At 42.6% G+C, this 19840-nt stretch overlaps 1 protein-coding gene across 2 annotated transcripts in view; it reads right to left on the bottom strand.

The window, feature by feature from the left end:
- MTUS2 (microtubule associated scaffold protein 2) overlaps nt 1-18565 on the bottom strand; it is a 321795-nt gene extending 303230 nt beyond the window's left edge. For both annotated transcript variants that reach the window (XR_009957320.1, XM_062567163.1), the window contains exons 1-2: nt 18483-18565; nt 8597-8670 (exon numbers count right to left, since the gene is read on the bottom strand). The gene's annotated coding sequence lies outside the window, so the exon portion shown is untranslated. The remainder of the gene's footprint in view (nt 1-8596; nt 8671-18482) is intronic.
- Nucleotides 18566-19840: the final 1275 nt, after the last annotated feature.

Here is a 19840-nt window from a genome sequence, read left to right on the forward strand (position 1 = left end):
GAAAAAGCAGGAAGTCAAATTGTGTCATACAGGGCACTATATACAGGTCCCAGAAGAGACCAAGAACTTAAGTGCTGGGCAATGATGAGGCAACTCTTGGCCTAGAGCAGGGTACAAACAAGTCCTTCCACACCACATACCCTGGCTCTCTCCAGTTCAGTGGTATGGACAGCCAAAAGTCTTGAGACCTGATGCACCTTCTTAGTTGCAAGTGACAACTGTTCTGAGACTGCACAAGATTTTGGTTTGCTTCAAACCCCTCTATAACAGAGCTAAGCTATTTCAGGTGAAGCAGGAAAAAATATTACACCACTAGCTTATATCCGACAAGAACAGAATATGGCTATGTCACAGAGGCCTCAGTGCGGATGCCATCTGTTTCTCCTTGCTACATTTGATTCAAAAAAAATCATTGAAATCAGAAAGCTTGTTCCCCTTCACAAGAATTAAGAAGTTATTCTCAAAAAAAAAAAAAAAAAAATCTATGATGGGGCTTTCAAACATATCTATGTGGCCCCACACGTGATAAGAAATTCAGAGTGGCCATTTTCTATAGAGATGGAAAATTCAATGAAGAAATGAATATTTCATTTTAACATGGTAGCTGCCTTTGGAATCCTGTGGCATCATGTATGGCCACAATTGTGACTCTCTGCTCAAATGTATAGGTTTGCCTGGCAGGCATCCAATTTTAAAATTAAGCATAGTCAATACTCTATTACCCGTACATGCAACAGACTTCATATGGGTGGTGTCCTAGAGCATGTATTTTATTTTCTCAGAGATGAAAGAAACAAAAGTAAAGTTATATAAGAAGTGGTTTGGAGGATTCAGACATGCAGCTAGAAAGAACAGACCAACTGATTTATTTTAAATATGTGTACTTGTAAATTAAAAAGCATTTCAAAATTAGGCATCTGTCCAATTCTTTTTATCATTTAGTGCATTATGCTAATGAGGATGCTGTTTCTTTAATTATCAGCTGCAGAAAAATTGCACTGAGTCCCTTGATCTTTCTTAAAACCATCCCTATGCTTGATTCCCCATAGGCTTTTAATCACATAGCTTCAATGTGAAACTGCATTGGGGGGGGGGAGGGGAAATCTTCAAAACTGGTTCACTGAGAAGGTCTAAATTGTTTTCTCATCCAAGCTATATCCCCTACCACTTGGCAGCTTAGCAGGAAAGCCTGAAAGACTCAAACTAATCATACTAGCTTATGCACCAAAAGCAGCCTAATGCTCAAACCTATTATTGTACTAGGTAACAGATACTAAACAGCAGGACTTGCTAGAGGTAAAAAGATAACTGAACTGAGCTATTAAATAACACATTTTAATATTGTCCTGTAACACTTTACAGTAGAATTCAGGAAATCCTATTAAAAGAGGCATTTACAATAATGAACCCATCATCAGTTGCCAGCCTTAACTTCATTGCTCAGGATTACACATATGTACACTCCTGGACATTTTTGTCAGAGTCCTACCCACGTGGTTTCAGGGTGGAATTCTGCCCCTTCTGGCAGAGATTTCTGTAAGTAAAGGGTTCCCCTGGGTGTGAAACCAAGCCCCCTCGGTGTGCCAACTGCAAGCTCGTGGTAACTGGAACGTACCTGCCCCAGGGCATCCTGATACCCCAAAATGCAGTAAAAACAGAGCAAGTTTGTCTTCTCTGAAGAGAAAAAACCCATATCCCACCTTCCGAATCACCTCTGGAACTGCATTAGCAGAAACCTCTGAGGGAGGCTCAGGACCTCCCCGGCACTCAGACGAAAGGTTGCTGCAGCATTTCTTGGCTTGAGCAGCAGCTTTGAACTACCCTTTTGGTATGTGCTTCACTGCGACCATCAAACTATCGATGTTTACAAAGCTGTGCAATCTGAAGCACGCCAGTATGACTGACAGATTTGGGGAGGAATAATACTTCCCTGTGCCCATGGGAAAAGGAGGGAGAAGAAATAATTGTACATTTTAGTGCATACTACAGTAACTTAAGAAAATGGATATACCATAATTGCAGTATATATTCATACCATAACTGAGGCACATATTTCATGTTGTGCTGTCATCCTACAGCGCAACTGAAGGAAATGTTGCATTTTTAAGCTAAGGTACAAATTATGCTAACATCTTGAAGCAATGTATTAACAAACAAACACTCTGACATCCCATTTATCTGCTTTGCCAGAAAATTGGCTTATACATGATTAATTGTGGAAAAAAAAATAAGCACAGAATGCTTTCATACACTTTTACTTTGAAATCAAGGTCACGTTTTGTTTTGAGATTCAGAAAAACAGTATGAATAACATAATTAACATATCAGAAGATTCTTTGCAAGTAACTTTAAGCAGGCTGACCAAGAGCTTATGAAGCTCTGTAACTGCAAACCGAGAAATTTCTTAGCCCCACTTTATATCCTTTGTTGTGTTTAACTCATCTTTTGTACTGAAACAGTGCTAGGGAGAAGGATCCCTCAAAACTAAGCCACACAACCTGGAAAATGAAGACTCTTGTACGGAAGCATTACAAGCAGACTCCTGCTCTGTGGACTGAATTGTAACTAGATGCTGCACTGTACAAACAGTGCAACAGTGGTGCAGTTATACATAGGGAACTTCATTTCTTCTGCAATCCACCCAAATACATTCAAAACATTCCGCAAATTCTGTGCTCAAGATACTCAAAGTCACCCAAATACCTCAGTGCTGAGCACAACATAACACTGGGCTGGGTGCGTTTCTTAGACATGGTCATTTCATTCAAAACATCTTCTGCCTATAGAGCTCCTTAAAAACCTTCAACCAAGGCTAGGTGTGTGTGAATCCAGTTTTGGCAAGATCAACATCACATATTAAGTCACTTATTTCACATAGTACAAGAACCTGGATTTTGTACTGTTTGGGTTTTTGTTTGTTTTTGTTTGGAAGGTTTTTTAAGTTATGTGTAACAGCTATTTGATAAGACTATACTTCTAATAAGTCTCATTATCACAAGGCATGACAAGAGAGAAAACACATTAACTTTCAACCTCAGTTATTATCTTTTTCTGCCTTAGCTGCTGTATAGTCAGCCCCAAAACACTGCATGAAGATCAGTTCATGAATTTCACCTTGTCTGCACCCCCTGACCATTGCACAGCAGCTTGGCAGCTATCTTAGTCTTACAAAAGGCCATAGAGTGGCATCTGCAAACTGCAGAGGTCTGACAAGCAACAGCCTCTTCATGTCAGCATAAATTGCTGTCAAAGCTTACAGAATTTCAGTGCCAGAGCAAACGATGATTTCATCAGTATTACCAATATCTGAATAGCTTCCTTAAAACTCAATTTGTTTCACTGAACTCTGGCTTACAACTGTATTGACTGGGCTCACAGTTTCAACAGAAGTTAGAATTTTTTTTTTTTTAAAGGAATTTTAGTCCTAATAAAGGCTGAGAAGGTAACCAAAGATAAAACACCTACATGGTAAAAATCAATACTAAAAATCACTGTACTTATTTAGGAGAAAGAGGATGAACCAGAGGTAATGTACATGCTGGTATCCACAACAAAGAGAAAAGAGCAGAATCTGGAATATTGGCAAGTCACAAGATGAGACAGTGGCTGAGCTCAGGTAGAAAACCATGAAGTGAAAGAGAAGAGTGAGGCATTCTGAACATACAGCCTTAAAAGTTAAGAAATACTGACAGACTTAATCTTATTCTGGCAGAAGACTGTTTCTGAAAAATCACTTTACTGTTAAGACACTTCTGGAAATTCTAGAAGTTTAGGTCAATGTTTTTAAATACAAAATTAGCAAAGTCAGCTCTAGCTAATTCTATATCCAGCAGAATGAGGTGTAATACAGATGAAGCATTTAACTAAAATGTTATGACTGACTACAGGCAAAGAATAATGCTCTGATTTCTTTTGCAGTGGGCAAACAGAATGTAGTTCTAAATAACATTTCACTTGTTGGAATATTTTAGAAAAACAGTTTTGCAAAGATGAAAACAATTATGAGCAAAATTGAGCAGGAGGAGATAGTCACGTAAAAAATATATTAGAAAGGATATGCCTAAGAATGCTTTATTACATGCCAAAAGAAAATCACTATACTACAATCATGAAAAGATACTTTCTCTGGTGTAAAAAAATCCTGGCTAAGAAGGACCATGACAGCAGCAGAGAAACCTGTAAAATAAACCCACAGTTTATAACAGATGGGAGGAAAAAAAAAAAAAAAAAAAAAAAAAAAACCACACACACACACACACACACACACACACACACACACTGGTAGCAAAATTAACATTGCAGAAATGCAAGCAACTGATGGAAGTAAAAGCAAAGAATCATTGAAAAAAAGCTATGGTGAGGCTTATGGCAACAGGAGCATCTTCCTAAATATAGCAAGGCCATGTAAATGCCAAGGCATGACTTCAATAATTAGGCATGGCAGGTAAAAGTTAAACATAATACAGAAAATGCCAATGAATTTGACAATTATTTCTGTTTTGTATTCAGAGATGCAAGATGCTATATTCACATCTTAGAGTGATAATGAAATAAATTCCATGCCATCAGTAATAAGGGAAAACTTTAAATAAACCCTCAGTTAAAAACCCTGCACTCAAGAGCAGAAAGCAGATGTACCAGTAATACGTCCCAAATCACACAGACTAGGTTTCAACAAAAATATGAACACTAGAGAAGTTCCTGATGACTACAGAAAGCTAATGTTGAAGTAATATTAAAAGGCTAAGTTGAATGACCTAGGCAACAGTGGAGCAGTTTAGACTGAAATCAGTACGAATCAACATGAGGGAAAGGTTACCATGGGACACAATCAATAAGGCATTGAAAGACAGCAGCGTAATTAATGCCAATCAACACAGCATTATGGAAAATAGGCCTGTTCATGTAAATCTGATCATTTGTATGCAGTTACACCACCGTTTGATAATGGTAACTACGCTGACATGACATAATGTGAAATTAGGAAGAGAAGTATATGTCTAATTAAAGTCATACTATACATGACATCCCGATTTAAAAGATTTGCTGTATTTCATCAACATAGCTCATAGTAAATGAATTTTATAAGTGACTAAGCATCTCATAACAGACACTTGGTCAGTTCAATGGGGGGGGGAGAAGGGGGAAGCAGGTACAGTGTTCGGAAGCTGAAGATGAGAGCTACAGGCTGCCTTATGACAAGGGCTGTTAATTACTACATTAATTCACCTGTGACATTATTGATTATCAGTAATAGAGAATCTACACTTTGGTCTCTTTCAGAAAAATATGCTAAGCAGAAATCAAGGAACTAGTGCTGATAAACCCCGTGTTTCTTTGATCAGCACTGAGCAGGCAGTAAGACTAGATACTCATGTGGTCCCCTCTGGCCTTATAAATTTGTAAGTGTAGGAAACAGTGACCCAGACATTATTAAACCCTCTGGAATTTAATGCAATAAATTGACTCATGCTTAATCCATCTGATACAGTATGATGTCTTGAGTATTTCTATGAAATTTCAACCATAATCCAGTGTTAAATAACTAGATAACTAAATTGTCAAGCTGCTTCCTTGAATTTCTGCTTTTAGATGGAAGAACAGCAAAAACTTATTCTTTTGAACCACTTTACTAGTTGTTTTCATAAGAATAGAGAATAGTATTGAATATTTGATCCAGGTCTTTTCATGTAGACCACTTTGACCCATTCCTTATGAAAATTTTTTAAAATAATACCATCAGAACAGTATTTCTCAGATCTATCAGAATGTTTCCAATCAGGTACAGCTGTGACAGTAATACACTAAGTTTGCACAAACGTATCTTGAACATGGCTATGCTTCTGTGTACATGAAAGAGGGACTTCACCTTTCCATACTTTCTAGGATCTGTACAATAAAAGTTAAAGTCACAATCTCTTCCAAACACATTTGGTTCTGCCTATTTGAAGCAAGATATCCAGATCTTGCAGATAACTCTGAAGTAGGCCAGGAAACATTACTCTCCCAGGTTTACAGCAACCACTCACATTTAGAGTAAAATGCAGGTGACTATCTCTATTTGACATCTATCCCAGCACAATTTTCTACTTTAGAAGCTCACTGGTTTAGCCCAAGTTGGTGAGAGATTCCTCCCCTCTTAAAAATTGAATGCTCTTAATCTCATTATATATGAGAAATACATTTCAAAGACTCCCAAGGTTTTTTCAGCTGATGGCCTTTGATTTATAGTCATTCTTCTATCCATAAGGAATCAAAACCTTCAAACTTCACTTTTCACAGGCCTTATTTCAAATATCATTGACACATTAGTTCACAAAAGTGTCAGAGGACATGTTAGTGGCACTGCTGCTATTCAAGTATCTATTAATAAATAAACATACTTAATGGAAGGAAAAATTTTAACATTAGAGAAGACTACTGAGGATTTACTTCCTCTGCTTTTTTCCTTCCTGGTCTTATCTGATTTAAACATGATTAAAGAATACCAGGACAGAGTTAACTGTACAATTCCATTCTATGGATATTGATATCATCCTATACCTGGTCCAAACACTACAGCATCCTGAACCAAACTGAAATTCACTGGTGCATATATATGTACATATATGTAAGAAATTAAGAACACATAACAAGATTCTTCTGCATTTCTCACACATGAAGTTATTTGTGCTTTCTTTCAGCTCTGTAGAAAATTCCTAGTGTCAGATCCCATCTTGGACATTGCCAGTTCACAGCAGTGAGAGCGCTGTTTACAAGATCATTCTTCTCATGCTCTAATATATTTTTGTAAGTCTAAACAGCAGCACTTCCACCCAAAGTCATACAACCTTACCTTCACTGGTTGAGTTAGAGTTACTGCCCCATTAACAAGAGGGCAGACAGTTATAACTGCTTTAAACCAGGAAAGTCATTTGTATATGGAAAACCAAAAAAAGGCAGTGGGAGGCACTTCAGCACATCCTTTGCATGACAGTGCAGTGTCTTGCACATGCTTCCCCTCAGACAAACAAAAATGTACATTAGCTTTTCTCCCTTCCGTATCTGGCAGAGCGCTGGATAACAACGCAGCACGCATAAATACGAGATTTCCTTCCTTCAGCATTCAGCCACTTGACTGATGCAGGATTGTAACTAGGATATACTTGCCACCCAGAAGACAGTAAGAGAGTCACCTGTTTTAAAGCCTAACACATCTTCTGTGACTGAGTGTGACTGACAGAGAAACAGCTTTTGACTTGGGTAGAGGTGGGATAATTCTCCAACTCCTATAATAGCATATGGCAGCATTCTACCACAGGCATCTGTCCACACTAATGAACTCCTTGGACACCAGGGTTACACTGGCAAGGTGACTGCTTCAAGCAACTCCAAGCTCTGCCAGAGTCCCTGGTGGGCTCAGTCTAGGCTCAGCACTAGTCAATCTTCTCCAGTCAGGCTGGTACTCTGTCACATAAGGGAAGAGGATCAGAACTAGTCCCAGGAGAAGAGACGAGACATGCACTAGGCATACACTGTTTCTCACTACTCCTTCATATTACTCAGAACAGGACAAAATGCACAGGAAGCTGGTCAAACCCTTTAGAGTTCCCCTTCAGGCCTCCACACCCTATCGATGCACGGGGAAAGTCGAGGCCTGCTGTAAAACTGGACACAGTATCAGCCACACCACACCAGGATGTGATGTCCCACTGCAACCTGATCATCACAGAAAGGGGCCTCTGGGGTCAGCCCTTGTTCTGCAAGCCTGAGGCTACCTCTGGCCAGGCCAGTGCCAGAGACACCTGGCCAGCCTGCTTGCAGGCTGAGAGAGGAGGGAGACAGGAAAGATGCAGCTCACAGCCTCCCTTGCCTACTAAGTGCAGCCAGCACAGGTCTGGGGAGTAGTCCTGACAGTCAGTCTCTCACCACAGCTTTGCTGCACTGTTTCCATCTTCCTGAGTCATTTGAGGCTTTGGAACCATTTTCAGCACATTGCTGGTAGATGCTACGAATGAGAGCGCTGATGGTCCCAGCTAGGCAGCAAATACTGCTCCACAGCTTGCCAGCATAACTGTTTTCTACGCCAGAAGAGTCACTGCTGACCTCCTAGAGGCTTCAGCAGGCACTGTTACTGTTCATGCCACTGAAACACCACAGCATGACCTTACCAGGAGCTGTCACAGTCATGTCCTGGCCAGTAGAATTATGCTCTCCCTCCATCCCAAGCATAAGAGAATATAATCAAATATTGTGATATATCTTAAAAACATTCCAAGAAGAGACTATACAACAGAAAGGAAGTAAACAGATTTCATTGAGATATTCATACCTAAACTGATATACTATACATATGCAACATATACTGTACCTACCAGACAGAACTAAAACACAGTAGGAAAAATTAGGTCTATTCGTTCAATAAGTGCCCACCAATATAGAAGTCTTATTGTTGGCTTTTAAGTCCCTTTCTTCTGGTTTGCTTATAGATTCATTGGAGGGCATTTTTTTGGTAGGTAGAATAGTACTGACGTAAAAATGAAAAACTGTTTGCAAAGAGTTCTTCAGTAGCAAATAAGATCAAACTTGACATCAATAACATGGAAGAAAAACTTACCCAGAGTGGTAGAAAAACAAATTTTATTTCCATTGGTGGAAGTTGGCCCTAGAAGACAATCTCAGAGTGGAAACCTTTAAAAAGAAAATAGACTCATTAGAATCAGGAGGTTAACAAGGGCAAACACCATCAAATCTTTTGTAAACACTGCTGAAGATTAAACATCCTCCTCTACTTATTATGGTCCTATCTCAATTTCCTGTCATTAGCTCCAATGAGTTAGTTCTTGTTCAAAGTGACCGAAATGAAGCAATGCACCAATTCTGAAAACAAAACTTGAGAGAGAAGAGCATAAAAAGCTTAGTGGGGAAAAAAAAAATCTCATTTTGTTCTTCCTCTGAAGTATCTTTAGAATAAGTCAGTGTTCAAGTCAAACTTATGTGCACAAGCTGAGTGGGAAGGCAAGATTAAACCTAGTCAAGTTTTGATTTATTTACAGATATTAAGGTAGTCAGTGCTATTTGACACCTTCTGCCTATACTAAATTTTGAGACGATGAGGGTGATGTATTGCTCTTCACGGAGATGTTAGCTCAATTTGTTCATGATGAGATCACTCAGGGAAAATTGAGGGAAAGAAAAGAACAGGATGAGGAAGATCCTCCAGAAAGCACACTCAAGGAGCTTCCCTTAAAAGCCAAGAAGAGAACGTAATCACCGGGAATAAACATTATGAAGAGAATGAGTTATGTCAAAAGGAACCAGGCCAAAACCAGATCTCTTGCCTTTACCAGTGGTAGAAGACGCTAAAACCAGACTACAGAGAACCAAAGATGAAACTAGAGGATCTTCCAGAGCAGGGTTGTGACCAGATCATGAGATGACACAGTACTAAAAACACCATGCAGACATCACTGATATAGCTGTTTATTTGTATTATGAGAGGAAAGAGGCTTCAGGGATTAAGAAATTAAAGTGAAGAGTTAGGGAAGCAGTATGAACGCAAGAGTAAGGATTGGGATTCAACTGTGGGACAAGCAGTGCAATTGGGAGAGAACAGGAGAGACCAAGTATGACAGAAGAGAAGGAAGAGTTACAGAAAAGGAAGAGAAAAGGCGGAAGAACAGCTGAGGGGAAAAGAAGCAGGTGAAACTCATGATCATCATTTTTCCTTTGGGTAAAGATCTCTTATAGAGAGAGGCACAGAAAACTGTTAGAAGATACTAGAAGATGAAGATATAAATAGAATTTTAGGCAAAAGATTTAATCAAATAGCAGTCTAAATGTGTTTTACTTGCTTCAATTCACAGTCACCATTTGTGATGAGCTTCACACAAGTGTGGTAAAAGTCTAAAACCCAAAGAAATTGGCAGCTCAACTTTCATTAATTTGAGTGAAACTTATGTTTTAATAAAAAAAATTCTGTGTATGTCCCACTTGTTTCCCCCACCGCTACCACCTTCCATTCTCCAGCAAGGCAGGTTACTTCTTTTCAAATAACTCAGTTAAATTAAGTTGTATGTTCAGCCTCATTAGCCACCATCTCCATTTCCCTGCAGCTTTAATTAGATAGGTCTCTTTGTGCACGGTTACCTCAATCCTTCCCCCAAACAATCCCACAACATTGCTTCTTTTATTGCATCATTTTTCAAATGCTTCTAATTACACTGGAGGCAGCCAATGCTATCAGAGCAGAGAAGTGCTCTCCTATGGAGAAGGTAGGCCCAGAGCTGAATTGAAGGCTGGATGTGGGGAGGTACATGCACCCCTTGGGCAGTCATTTGGATGCTATTCCACACTTTTACCCACTTAAATCATTACAACTGATCAACACAACAGGCTACAGAGTGAAGAGTCAGACCCACTACATAGACACCAAGCCTGATGCACGTGGAGCTAACTTCTCCCAGTAGCCTCCTGCTCCATAGCCCTACATGCCAGATACAACTAGTTCACCTCCTTCAAGCTCAGCACATGAAGCCACAGGGCAGGAGAGGGGCCTTGGTGTCCTGTTGAAGCCACAGGGACATATGAGGCCCCTAAATTCAGAAAGGTGCCTGGCTGCAGCTCTTCCCATGGTACACCTACCCCAGCAAGCCAGAGACACACATCAGGCTGCAGCACTGTCCCATAGGGCAGACAGACTTTGGAGAGCCTGCTTCAGCGGCCTTTAAAAAAAAAAACAAACTGAAGTTCAGATCAGATCCTTGATTAAACAAAACACCAGAGCAATGTAGATGCAGTGCCAAAAATCATGAGACAATCTCAGTTTCAAGCTGAAAGCTTTAATACAGGCTAATGTTTCAGAAACCAAAAAAAAGGGTGGAAGATCAAGCTCTCCCCATAAGGAGCAAGACAACTTTTAAGCACATGATTTCTGCTTCAGCCCCTCTTTCCTCTCTACTGGCAGAAAAAAAAAAAATCTTGCCAATCAGGAAGCCGTGCCTGGCAGGAAACCCCGAGAGCAAAGGATCTCTGCTCCCCAGCAACCCGGCAGCCCCACCAGAAAAACACAGGCAGCTCATTTCCACCCACGGGCCACCAAGGGTCATAGGCAGCAAAGCACAGATTACAGCAACGTGGATTCGTTATGTAAGAGGCATGTTGCTTCCCTAAAATCCCAAAGACATTGCTGTTATATAATGGGAACAGTCAAATAGGACAGCTTTTCAGTGATTTGATTTAAAAACTGCTGAGCAGCTACGACAACTATTCAGGGTTTGTCAGACTCAGTGTTACGTTTCCATTCTAATCAGTTTAACCTTAAAGCTGCCGTAGCTTACAGTGAGAGTGACTCAGCTCTTACTTAGCCCCAGGTCTCAAAAAACGGAAATGTGAAGCACATCGACCTGCGCCCATCTTCCCACCAGGTCCCAAGTGGAGCACAGAACTTGTATCTTCCAAACTCAGTCTCTAGGCTTTTGTTTCTTCAGCTAGCTCTATTGACGTTAAAGGACTACTCACATGAGTGAAGTCTGGGGACCCGGACCTAAGTTTTGGAGTCTGAATTAGACTGTGAGACCTGACAATGCTAGGGCTTTCACCAATGAAAGATGCAGGCTTATCTGGCAGAATTTCTGGAGTTCCCCGTCTTCTTAACGGAAATTACAGTAAAATAATTGTTAGCCATGCATCTAATTTTACTATATAATGACTATGTGTGTGTACGTATACATATACACATACACAGTCATTTTAAAAAATATGCATGTTAACAACAAAATCCATTGTTTCTGACCTAGCTGTAACCCAGCCAACTCAAGGACTTGGTGCATGAGCCCATCAATATCTAGGATGGGTAACGGCAGGCATTTCAAGATGCCCTAGTCAGTAACTTTATTCAGCCTGCTGTCAAAAGGAAAGTGAGCATTTTGCTTAGTCTGGTTTTAAAAACTTATTTGTTTTCATCCAGCTTACAACTGGTAGCCAGATAAACTAGATTAAATATACATATGTATGTATATACATATTTTCCTATTCTTTTAAAATACACATTGTATTCTTAGATTCTCATGATCTGAAGGAAGGAAGGAAAAGCCCCATTTTCTTCTAGATGTTAGATCTATTATCTGTTCTTCTGGCTTCTCAATCTTTCACTTTGTTGAAAGAACAGTGCTATTTTGGGCCCCCACATTGAATATTAGTCTTGATCTCTAGCATTAATTCCCAAGCAATGTATTCCAGTTGTGACCATGATATCGTAACCTTGGTCTAAGCTCTGGCTCATGATTTCAGTAGTACTTCTGCAAGTAGCAATTCGAATTCACTAATGCTCAGACAGATTTTTCTAGAAATTGTTTTATTGTTGTTTTTAATGCACCACTATCACATTGCATGCAGAATGACAGCTAAGCAGCCTTTCAAAGGAGCAAGAGAAGAATCTCAAGTCCTGACGGGTCTGGTGCCTCAGAACACACATTCGTTTCAAGAACACTGCTCCGCTGAGAGCACTCGAGCACAATCTAGTTTTAAATTTCGTATCTGCACCCAGCATCCTGTCAGCCTTCCCGGTGCACAAGCCCTCATGAGCCTTCCTAGACTTCTGCTATAAAAAAATTACAAACTTGGAAGTACTTAATATGAAGCTTTATTTTTCCCCCAATCACAATCTAAATTTCTGTTCAATAACACTAACATACCCTGTAGTGCAGAAATAAACCACTTGGGACTGATCCAGTCCCTTTGACTTGTTCTGGCAGTATAAACTTGATTTTTTCCAATCCAGGGCAGTCAGTATAATAATTTTCCTCAGGTGGCTTTTCCCCATGTGGCTTCCACATACCCCACACAAAGCCTGGCAGAGATGATATGTGCTGGAGGAAGCGAGCTAGCAGAACATCCCTGTTCTTAGGGCTACTCTTGCCTGCCAGACTGGCTTTTCAGCAGCCTTAGTATTTTGCCATAACTAAGGCACCCGCATCAGGAAAATAAAAATGGAAGCCAACTCATTTAGAATAAGCCATCAAATAGTTAAAATTCAAAAAGAAATTTAACAGAAAGTAATTAGCCAAGCATGCCTTTTGGATGCTTGTTCTTTTTAACTATGATTTCAAAGGAAAGCCATCCGCCATCCTCCTCCAAGTGTTTGGTGATTATGGCCATGAAATGAAACTCACAGCTGTGCAGAGAAAAAGAACAAGTTATGCTTCTAGCTCTGCATCCCATGCAATAGCTATTTCAAAGTTTATCTCTGGGCATATGAAATAACATAGTGGAATAGCTCTGAGGTCATGCTGGGAGCAGCACTATCATTGCCTAAATGAAGAGTCATGATTCTTGTTTGGAAAGAAAACCCAAAGAATTTGTTCAACTTACATTTTTACCAATTTTGAGGAGAGCATACAGATCACTGATCTGTAAGTGATATCACAAACAGAAAAAGCCTGGGAGCTGCTTCTACACCAGATGCTTATGAGGATTAACTCATTTCTACAGAGGTTTGAGGTGGAGCCTCAGCTGCGTTTTCGCCATCCATTGTCCCTAACCACCCTGCAAGAATGGGTCAGGCTAATATTCCCTGTTTCTGAGGAGGAAGCTAAGGCAGAGTCTTAAACTGACTTTACCACAATTGCAGAGCTTTCATCTTCAAGCCAGTGCACAACTAAAGCCACTTCCTAAGCTATAAATGTACTGTAGAATGCCTTTAAATAGTATTCTACCACAAAAGGAGCAAGAACTTTTCATTGATCAGAGATCAGTTCCTACACTAACAAGTCGTTCTCCCAAGAACTTTGAACCTGTTTGCCTAACTGCTGGTTTTATAGACACTAAAAAAAAAAAAAAAAAAAAAAAAAAAGTATACTAATACAGTTACTTAAAAATCATAGAAACAGTAAGGTTGGAAGGGACCTCTGGAGACCAAGTCCAACCTCCCCACACAGCAGCGTCACCTAGAGCATGTCAGACAGGGTTGCATCCAGACAGGCCTTGAATATCTCCAGGGAAGGAGACTCCACAACCTCTCTGGGCAACCTGTGCCAGGGCTCTGTCATTCTCACAGTGAAGAAATTCCCCCTCACGGTCAGGCAGAACTTCCTGTGCTTCAGTTTCTGCCCATTGCCTCTTGTCCTGTCACACAGGACAACTGAAAAGAGTCTGTCCCCGTCCCCCTGACACCCTCCCTTCAGGTACTCATACACATTGATAAGATCCCCCCTCAGTCTTCTCTTCCCCAGGCTGAAGAGGCCCAGCTCTCGCAGCCGTTCCTCATAGGGCAGGTGCTCCAGCCCTCTGATCGTCTTTGTAGCCCTATGCTGGACTCTCTCCAGGAGCTCCATGTCTCTGTTGTAGTGAGGGGCCCAGAACTGGACACAGTACTCGAGATGAGGCCTCAGCAGGGCTGAGTAAAGGGGCAGGATCACCTCCCTCAACCTGCTGGCAACAATCTCCCAAATGCACCCCAGGAGACCATTGGCCTTCCTGGCCAGGAGGGCGCATTACTGGCTCATGGTCAACTCGTCATCCACCAGCACTCCCAGGTCCTTCTCTGCAGAGCCACCTTCCAGCAGGTCAGCCCCCAGCCTGTATTGGTGTCTAGGGTTATTCCTCCCTAGGTGCAGGACCCTGCACTTGCCCTTGTTGAACCTCAGGAGGTTCCTCTCCGCCCAACTCTCCAGCCTGTCCAGGTCTCTCTGAATGGCAGCACAGCCCTCAGGTGTATCAGACACTCCTCCCAGCTTGGTACCATCAGCAAACCTGCTGAGGAGGCACTCTGTCCCCTCATCAGATTGGTTAAGCAGGATTTCCCCTTGGTGAATCCATGCTGGCTACTCCTGATCACCTTCTTTTCCTCCATATGTCTGGAGATGACATCCAGAAGGAGCTGTTCCATCACCTCTCCAGGGATGGAGGTAAGGCTGACAGGCCTATAGTTGCCTGGGTCCTCCTTCTTGCCCTTCTTGAAGACCGGAGTGACATTGGCTTTCTTCCAGTCCTCACGCACCTCTCCAGTTCTCCAGTACCTTTCAAAGATGGAGAGCGGCCTGGCAACAACATCTGCCAGCTCCCTCAGTACGTGTGGGTGCATCCCATCCAGGCCCATGCATTTGTGGATGTCAGCCCTGCCCAGAAGGTCTCTAATCTTATCCTCCTCAACCAAAGGAAAGTCTTCCCTTCTCCAGACTCTCTCCCTCACATCCAGGCTACAGGATTCCTTTCTTATAATTGAGGCCTGGTTTTCAGATGTTATCAATGCTTTGTAAATATGCAGAATGGCTGCAAAATGGTCTCTTGATAATGAGAGTAACGTGGACAGGTCTTTAGTTGGTATAAATCACTTCACTTGTTATTGGTATAAACTGCCCTGACTTCACATTTTCCCCATTGCTTCTCATCCTACAAACCCTTACTCACACTGCCTCTCATTAATCCAATCACAGGAGACAGCACAGGATCTGGTTGTTATCTGGAGATCTTTTTTCATAACCTTGAGTGAAGTGTTTGACCTATCTACTTCCTGCTTCCTCATGGAAAATCCTAAATAGCAAGATGATATCCACATAATGGCAATGAACAAGACAACTAAGACTTCTGGGAGGCAAAACATCAAGTGCCTGCTCAGCAGTAAAAAGATGAATTTTCCTAGTCTCATTAAGATGTTATTTATATTAGGCTAGTATCTGAATAAGTTATACAAAAATCTATCAGAATTACTTTCTTGAAGAGTGTTTCAATGGGTTTAAATTTGCAATTGCAAGCTCAGCTGCAAAACAAACCCTGATGCACCTATGCTTTGCTGTTCTTTGCTACTTCCCATTTCAACTACTTGCAACTTCCTTGAAAAACTGACTGCAAGCATGTTCAGTAACGATAACGTTTAAACAAAGCCAGCATAATTATAAATAACAGAAGTACTGCAGTTTATCATAAGCTGAGAAAGCACTTGCTAAATCAAGTGTGCTTCAGTGCTCTTTTTAGCAAATCTCAGCATCCAACTCAGGGGTCCAGTCCCCCCGCCACCACCACACACACATACACACTCCCCCTGTACTGTCACAAGTATCTTTATTGGGATGTCAGTTATCATGCCTGGGTCTTTTCTCCTCCAAAACATTCTATCAGAGAAAAAAAAACACCACTGTATGAGCTGCTTTAATTTTTCCAGCCTCTATTGTATTGTGCTTTTCTTCACTTCATCTACCACCATTTGGTGTTAAGAGTCAACATTTCATTACAACCTACAATTCTTTGCACTATGCTGATTTCTGATGCATCCTCCATTAAGTCACAAATTAAAAATGCACAAAAGACAAAGTTTTGTTTTTCTGACTTTTAAAGTGTGGGACTTCTCACTGAGTCCTGGATTTCCTGCACAGCCATTGATGTGCTGTTGCACTTTACAGAACCCGGAGAACCGCACTTCCGTGGTAGATGAAACGTAGCAGAAGTGCAACTAGCTCTCCTCTCTCCACTATCTTACTAAATATCAAGCATCAGTTACTAAACTATAGTTGTATTTTGTATAGAACTATACATTCATAATATTTAGGCCAAGAGGCTTAAGCTATCTTCACGTGCATTTCAATCACTAAGATAGTAAATAGCATCCTGCAAAAAGACTTTACCATATTAGAAGCCTTACTGTAAAGGTAAACTAGCTTTGTATCTGACTTAAACCTACATTTGTCATTTTGAGCATCTGAAATAAGTTTAGATCAGTAGCCAAATCTCTGCTTCCATCCCTGAAGAGATAAGTATACAAAGAATAAACGATAGCATGTCAAACTACTTCAAAGAAACCACATCGGCTCAAGCCTTCCAAACCCTTTCTCACCCTCCTACTCTCAGGTAGGGACTTCCAAACTCTGAGAACAGGTCACTCAAAGAATCAGTTACAGGATTAGCTTTTGCACAGTAATTCAAATAGGTTTCAAATAGAGTTTGATTAGGTAGCGTCATGACCAAAAAAAAAAAAAAAAAAAAAAAAAAGTGAGAAATGCAGCCCTATCTTCATGCACATAGCTCAGTTCTACCACTCTTCTGCACCATAGACTATACTGCATTCCTTACCAGATTGCAGAGATGAAAGGAGAGACAAGTAGTCAGGTACTTTTAATTGCAATGCAAAATGACAGTCTGGTAAAGAGCTTATGCAGAAGGAGATACAGAAAAGCCCAGAACCCTGCTTCAAGCTAGGGGTGAGAAATAAAATAAAACCCATAAATACTATATAAAGTGAAAAGAGCATAAAAACAATATCTGTATGATATTACAAATCAAAACAAGGCATTTATGCATCATGCTATACTCAGCTCAGTTGCTGCCAAGTATATCCCTAATGCAGTCATCCATTGCAAACTAATAACCTGTATGCCAACACTTGACATTTAATTATCTTGCTACTGCTACCTTAATATCAGTAAATATTTCTAATGCTTGGCTTACTGAGAAATTTATTAATTTTTTGTTCTTCAAAGTTTTTAATGCAGTAATAAATGGCAAGGGTCTTGTTGGCTTGCCCTTTTCACGTTCAGAGTGATCCAGGATTGCTGGCTGCCCAACCCAGGTGTTCTTTGAGAACACACATGGATCTGGAGTGGGAACACAGAGCGCACCAGCCCTCCCAACACCACTGTTGCCTCGAGGAGCAGTGACAGGAGCCAGGGAGTGAGGGTACAAGGAAATGAGTAAAAGAAGCAGAAGCAAAGGTAAGAAGAGGGATCTTTGTTATCTTTCATCATTCTTAAGTAATGACAATATGGTACTGTTTAACTCCATGAAAGGGGTAGAGCTTAATTGCCGTTTTAGCATTCTGGTGTAAATTCAATACTTGCATTGAGCTCTCCACTTCCAGCGAGTGGAGAGTGCTCAGCCCTGGCCGGCAGTCCCCTGCCCTCTCCAGCACCCAGCACCGCACAACAGTATCACACTCCTAACAGAGTGGGTAATTCAGGTCTCTATCCAGATGCTATGCAGAGAGCAATACCCACTTCAGCCATGCCATTTATTAGTTTTCTCAAAACTTCTGGCTGAATAAAGTTGATAATATCTATAATCACATTTCAGTAAGTAGGTTTCACTCTGTTATTTTACCATCCCGACGCATGCCTCGGCCACAGGCAGCAACGACCGGCGGCCAACAGACCTTCCCCGCTCTCCGCACCAGCATTTCCGAGCGCTGCAGCCGGAGCAGCCTGCTTTTCGAAGTACTTTTTCGCCGACGGCCCTGCGCGGTGCGGCGCGCCGGGGCCGCGCTTCCCCGCAGCAGGGGACACGGCCCCCGCCGCCGCGCTGGCACCCGGCTCCCTCCAGCCCCGGCCGGGCTGTAACCCGCAGCCGCGCACCGCAGCGCCCCGTCCGCGCAGGGTGACGAGGAGGAAGAGCTGCAGGCGCTGCAGCCCGGAGCTGCAGCCGCTAAGTTGCGGCACCGGGAGGGGGGAGAAGCCCCCGGCGACGGGGGCGCTGCGGCTGCTCGGGGGAGAGGGGGGACCGCGGTGCGCGGCGCTCACCTGGCTCCGCGCCGGTGCTTCCTCCCCCGCTCCGCGGACACAGGCAGGCGGCAGCGGCCGGCGCCCGCGCTGCGGAGCGGAGCGGGGCGGCGGCAGCGGCGCGGGGCTGCGGGCGGCTGTTATATAGCGGCGCGGGGCGCAGCCGCCGCGCAGCGCCCGCCGCCGCCCGCGCCCACCTCCCGCCGCCGCCGCCGCCGCCGCCGCCGCGCCGCGGGCCGAGCCGCAGCGCCCCCTGCCGGAGCGCGCGGGCGCGGCGCGGCGCGGCGCGGCGGCCCCGCCGCATCGGGGGCCGCTCGCGGAGCCCCCCCGGCTCCGGCCTGAGGGCACTGCTGTGGCACGCGGGGAAACCTCTGCTTTTCAAAAGGGGGTTTTGCCTGCTTCTGCCACGTGCTTAGAAATTTAGGAAGACCGCGACCCGAGGAGAATCGGCGACATGGTGATGGTGGGGAGCCGAGGGGAGCACCACGCTGCAAGGAAGATGTCCTGTGCGCACGGTGCCGCTCTGTCCGTGCGAGCGGATGAGTCCCCGAATGCATGCTTGACTGTGCGTGCTAACGGCATACACGACGAAGCATGCAGGCACCCAGGGGACCACAGAGCTGCTGGAGCGAGTGCAGCCGAGGGCTGCTAAGATGATGAAGGGCCTGGAGCATCTCTCCTATGAGGAAAGGCTGAAGGAGCTGGGACTGTTCAGCCTGGGGAAGAGAAGACTCGGGGGGATCTTATAAATGTGTTTAAATATCCAAAGGGAGAGTGTAAGGAGGATGGGGCCGGACTCTTCTCATTGATGCCCAGTGATAGGACAAGAGGCAACTGGCACAACCTGAAATACAGGAAGCTCCATCTGAACATAAGGAAAAATTTCTTTACTCTGAGGACAACAGAGCACTGGACCAGGTTGCCCAGGGAGGTTGTTGAGTCTCCTTCTCTGGAGATATTCAAAGCCCACCTGGACGCAACCCTGTCTAACATGCTCTAGATGACCCTGCTTGAGCAGGAGAGTTGAACTAGATGATCTCCAGAGGTACCTTCCAACCTCAACCATTCTGTGATTCTGTGTAATTCTGTTACATTTATTTAAGGAGATACTTTATGCTGTACAAAGCAGAAATAGAGCATCATTGCCCCAAAGAAACTTGTAACAAAAGACACAGGCATCAGGATATAGATTAATTTAAATAATACATATGTGTATAATATTTAGTGAACATTTTAAGAATGAATGTTTGTAAGATATTTCTATTTGTATTTCTTTGACCATTTTTCTTGATAATTTTCATAATTACATGTATAAATTAATATTCTGCAAACAAATAGATGGTTTATGGTGGGTTATTTAATAGGGATGTGAGTCCTCA

The sequence above is a fragment of the Rhea pennata genome, chromosome 1 (assembly GCF_028389875.1).
Source record: "Rhea pennata isolate bPtePen1 chromosome 1, bPtePen1.pri, whole genome shotgun sequence".
Taxonomy (NCBI): Eukaryota; Metazoa; Chordata; class Aves; order Rheiformes; family Rheidae; genus Rhea; species Rhea pennata.